Genomic DNA, 5,287 nt, shown 5'->3' with positions numbered 1-5,287 from the left:
TTATGGACCAATATTATGTTAAGAAAAGTAGTGAAAGTAATAAAATAAGTGTCTTTTTCAATCATCATGCATCATCCTACTGCTAAGAATCGGATCACGTACGCAATAATATAAGTGAAAGCAAGATTCGATGCATCATGCAAATTGCATGGGTAAGCCAATTTTATAAGTGTGAAATCACTTTTCTCTCTCTCAATTAAGTTGGTTTAAAAATTGCATTTTTAATGAGTGGACTAAATTCAATACTATAGATATTTTCGCATTCAAATAAAATATAAAAGATCACGTCACTTATATTATCATGAGCTCTAAAAAATCTATTCATCATCTATTTTTTTATCATCTTTTTATTATTTCATGATATAGCATTATATAATAAGTTTACAAGTAAAATATAATAAATAATCTCTAATTATCTAATACTACATCATGTGATGATGAGATTATGATAAAAATTGAGATAATGAGTAACATTATTTGCGCACAACTTATAAGTCAGTATTGTGTAAATACGTCACGCATGCACTCACTCATGTGAAATTAAAATGATTATAAAAATTTGTAAAAAAATATTTATTTATGTTAGATAATGTGGCAGAAAATGTCGCGTCACTATAAAATGACCGAGAAATAAGACTATTATAAGAGAATAACTAGTGAGAATTTATAGGAAATTTGGGTATGGTTCTTTTGTAAAAAAATGATTAAATATATGCAAGAAATATAGAAAAGATGTACAAACTGGGCCGGTATAGAAAACCCACCAGCTGAAAATCACATGAGCCCACAAACTGCAATGAAAACCCATCTGCTGTCCCAAAGATCTACCTCTCCGGCCCGGTCCACCCACCTACTCATCCTTGTAGTCTTACCACTCTCATTTTCAGCTGCCTCCTACCCATCGAAGCCAAGCCATGGCAGCGACTCTAGCTCGCTTTTCGAGCGGAGCTCTGCGCTACACCCACGCTAAAATCCTCCTACAGCGTACGCTCGCCACCGCCACCGCATCACCATCGGCATCGAAGAGTATCATGGAGTCGCCAGATCCCGTGTGGTGGGACTAAAGAGGGCAGAGGAAAATAATACCGCTGGGGCAGTGGATTCCGAAGGTCGCCGTGGATGCCTACGTGGCACCTAACGTGGTGCTGGCTGGCCAGGTCACCGTATACGATGGAGCCTCCGTCTGGGCCGTCTCTGTTCTCCGTGGTGATCTCAATAAGATCACCGTCGGATTCTGCTCCAATATCCAGGAACGATGTGTCCTCCACGCCGCCTGGTCATCCCCAACAGGTTCCAATCCATTCTCGTTGGTTCCGTTGTATGGTTGCGGAGAAGTTGTTGAGTAAAAAAAGTGCTTGTGTATTGATTGTAGCGTATATTTTGCTTTGAAGTTTGATGTTAAGAATGTATCTTTGTGGAGTTTTACAAATTTCGTCAATAGGTCGTGGCATAAAGCTCGTGAATTTACTGAACTGAGGCTACGAGTCCAATGTAGTTTACGAGTTCATACCTTTTCTGACAATTTAATTAAGGTTTAAAAGACTGAAGCTTTGTGGCGCAGCTTCGTGGACTTTGTACCTTTTGTCTAATTTCATGATTTTTCGCCACGATTAGAAAGAGAAAGAAAATAAAACATAGTTTTGAATTGGATTCTGAGGTTAAAAGTATAGATTATATTTTAGTTTTCAGGCATTTAATTAATGGGTCATAGTACCTATCAAAAATAAGTGTACCTGGGCTATGCCCATCTTTATCTAAGCAAAATTACTTATTACCTAAAAATAAATAAATAAAAAAATTAAAAATAAATAAATAAAAAAAATTCTGAATTGAGCGAGTGTTAGGTCCAGTATGGTTTAAAACATGATAGCTTTTGCTTACTTAGAAAGAATTCATATCTCTGCTATAATTGAGGTGGGCTTTTATGGTTTTGTTGAAAGCCTGAAACTTTATATCGGATTGACTAGATGCAGCTGGTTTTCATTAGATGGTCACTAATTTGTTGTAGGGATTGGTGGATGGTAGGCATATTTACTAAATATGTGTATCGCGTGACACATATTAGTGGAACATTTTGGTAAGCCATTCCATATGTTGTATTACCCCTTTTTCTTAGCCTATTGGAGCTTCTCAGTCAATATTAGGACCTATTTGGGTCATGCTTTCAACCACACCCAGATAGATATGCTGGTTATTGTACTTATATATATATATATATTTATATAAAAGATATGCTGGTTGTTGCTTTCAAAAACCAAGTGATGTTAACAATAATTCTTCTTGATCCTTATGCAACAACCTGAATTTTTAAGTTTCAACAGACATGAATGGAGATCGATTTTCAATTTGGTTTTTTGTCTTTCACCTTTTATTGATTTACCCTTTTCGTTCTTTTTTTCCTTTTGTTTTTTGTAATGAAAATTCTGCAAATCGTGTACTCTTTTTTTTTATACTTTTGCTTGCATGATAGATTGGAACATTAGTAGGTGGTGTTTCTTTCAAATTCAGTTGATTACCTTAGCTTTAAAATGATCTCTGTTACCCAAAGGAAGGTTTCTCTTAAAGAGTATGGATGAGATGTACCATGTGAATAATGCATGGCAGATTGGAACAATAGCAGACGCTGTTTCTTTCAAATTTGATTGCATTAGCTTATTGAAAGTCTTTGACACCCAAAAAAGGGTTGCTTATAGAGTTTGGATGGGATGTGAATGATGCATGGTAGATTAGAACATTGCTACATGCTGTTTCTGCAAAGTCCGTTGATTACCTTGGCATACAGAAAGATCTTTGACACCAAAAAGAAAGTTTTGTACATGGTGCGGAAGGGATGTGAAGGATTACCTCTCTGTGTCTCTCCCTCTCGTATATGCTGCTACACACCTTCATTGATTGGTCAATTTTGCGAACTTAACCAGGTATATAGGTAATAGATCTCGCCACTAGAAAGCCAAGGGGTGCATATTTGGGAACCTTATTTATGCTTGGAATTTCTGAGTGATAATGTTGTTTGCAGTTCAAATTATGTTTGAAGTGTTCTCCGTTTGCAGTTAGCTTCAAGCTATCCATATGCTTCCATTGATTTTACTTCATTTGGGCTTTTATGTCTTGAAAAAAATCATGAAGAGTTTAGATTCTTGATTGCTACTTAGTCTTTGATGTAATCTGTTCTGGAGCCATGGGTCTGGAAGCTGACTCATAATTTCTAGCAAGAGAAGTACTTGAGGGAGATATTTTGTGCTAGATTTTAGGTCAACTTTGAAAACCCTATAATAGAATGTTTACATGAAGGAATAATAACCTCTTCCTCTCATTTACAACGTGAACCCTATTCTTTACAGGTTTCTTAATGTGTATCACAAGCATCGAACTATTCAGGTTCTGCTCCCATGGTGTAACATGTTGTTTTATCCATACTCATTAACTTACATCAGGACCTAGCAGTACCCCTAGCTGTGTCTCAAACGTTTATACATATATACACAGGTCACTGGTTTCAGTTTACAAATGTAAGCTTTGTATAGCCTGTCTAGTTTGAGACAGACTTTGGTGAAGTTCTTCTTTGTCAACCGGAAATAATCATCACCCAACCCATAAAATAATGTAGCCTTGATGAAGGTGTAATTTGATCCGATGAAGTGGTTGTCTCCAGCTTGGAGTTTCCTTCAATTCCTGATTGGACGTAGAATTGTAAGGAAATGCATGTAATAAATCCCTCGTGATGTTGGGTTTGTGGAGCCTAGTTTGTTGGTGTGTTGGTCTAATTCGATAACCTGACCCGACCTGAGGATACATTAGCTTTTTTTTTTTTTTTGGGGGGGGGGGGGGGGGGTGGGGGGGCTGATTCTCAAGGTGGCTTGGGCCGAAGTGAAAAAGCGTCAGGCAGAAAGTTTACTTAACGTTTGCACGATAGGTGGCTCGAACGAAACTCAGGCAGAAAGTTCGCTCAAGTCTTGCTGAGGCGCTCGACACTCCGCTTGAGCAAATAAACCAAAGAAGTGAAAATCATTATGTGATACTATAAATGTCTTTAATGAATATTTTTAAGTACATATTTCTAGTATGCCCTGAGTATTCTAAACAGTGAGATTTTGTCCCAAAGTATATTTTGTGATTCTTCAGTATAATAAAATCTATTGCACGTTTATAGACGTAAGGCACGTTGCCGAATCACGTTAATTTTGTGTCATGTGATTGATTTGCTTGTATTTGCTTTCACTTGTTTGTGGTCATTGTTGCACAACACATGACAGATCTGCCAAATACGTTAATAGCACGTGCAACTCTTTCCCATGTATCAGGCCTGCCAGCGGAGACATCTATTGAAAGATTTGTGACGGTTGGTGCATACAGTCTTCTGCGGTCCTGCACAATTGAACCGGAGTGCATAATTGGGCAGCACTCCATTCTTATGGAAGGTTCCTTGGTTGAGACCCACTCCATTCTTGAAGCTGGGTCTGTGGTTCCCCCTGGTAGAAGAATACCAACTGGTGAACTTTGGGCAGGAAATCCAGCAAGATTTGTCAGGACTCTGACCCATGAAGAGACCTTAGAAATCCCTAAACTTGCTGTTGCAATTAATGATCTGAGCAAAGAACATTTCTCAGAGTTCCTTCCTTACTCTACAGTGTATTTGGAGGTTGAGAAGTTGAAGAAGTCTTTAGGGATATCTATTTGATTAATATATTTGTTGTCATTTTTGTTTCTCTTGTATCGAATTGTGGAGGTTTCCCTGTATAACGAAAATAGCAGGTCCAAGATATGAAGCAAGCTTTTTAGTTACTTGTCTTTATATTGGGCTGTTTAAAAAGTTTTTGTAAGTACCAGTCCAAATATGTAATAGCTCGCTACGCGTTCATCACATATGGCTAGCTGGGTGACATTTTTGGGTATGATTAATGAACATGTTCCATCTTCACTGGAGTTCTTTGCTTGAGTTTCTTGATCTTATAAAGAGCAATCAGATTAAAGATCGGTATAACCATATACCTTTTCCACCCAAAAAAAACGATTAAAATTATACAAGAGAGCTATATATATATATCAAACACAAGTATAATTTATAATCATAATTAACAGGGAAGTATTTTACTTTTCCAGAAACATGATTGCAAGAAAGATAAACAGATCAAACATCATGTGGAGTTTATTAAAAATAAAATAAAATCCGGAGTTTGAGAAAGAAATAAATCAGATGCGGATACTTAATAGATTGATAGGCTCAATGGATCATATTGGGACGTGACCGATTCCATCCACCTCTCTTCTTTTGTTTGTTACTTCAATC

At 37.1% G+C, this 5,287-nt stretch overlaps 1 pseudogene; it reads left to right on the top strand.

Annotated features, from left to right (window-relative positions):
• Nucleotides 1-835: 835 nt before the first annotated feature.
• Nucleotides 836-4,923, top strand: LOC122280647 (annotated as a pseudogene).
• The last annotated feature ends 364 nt before the right edge of the window (nt 4,924-5,287 follow it).

This window comes from Carya illinoinensis, chromosome 11, assembly GCF_018687715.1.
Source record: "Carya illinoinensis cultivar Pawnee chromosome 11, C.illinoinensisPawnee_v1, whole genome shotgun sequence".
Taxonomy (NCBI): domain Eukaryota; kingdom Viridiplantae; phylum Streptophyta; class Magnoliopsida; order Fagales; family Juglandaceae; genus Carya; species Carya illinoinensis.
Note: the sequence above shows the minus strand (reverse complement) of the source record. Positions and strands in the feature narration are given on the sequence as shown.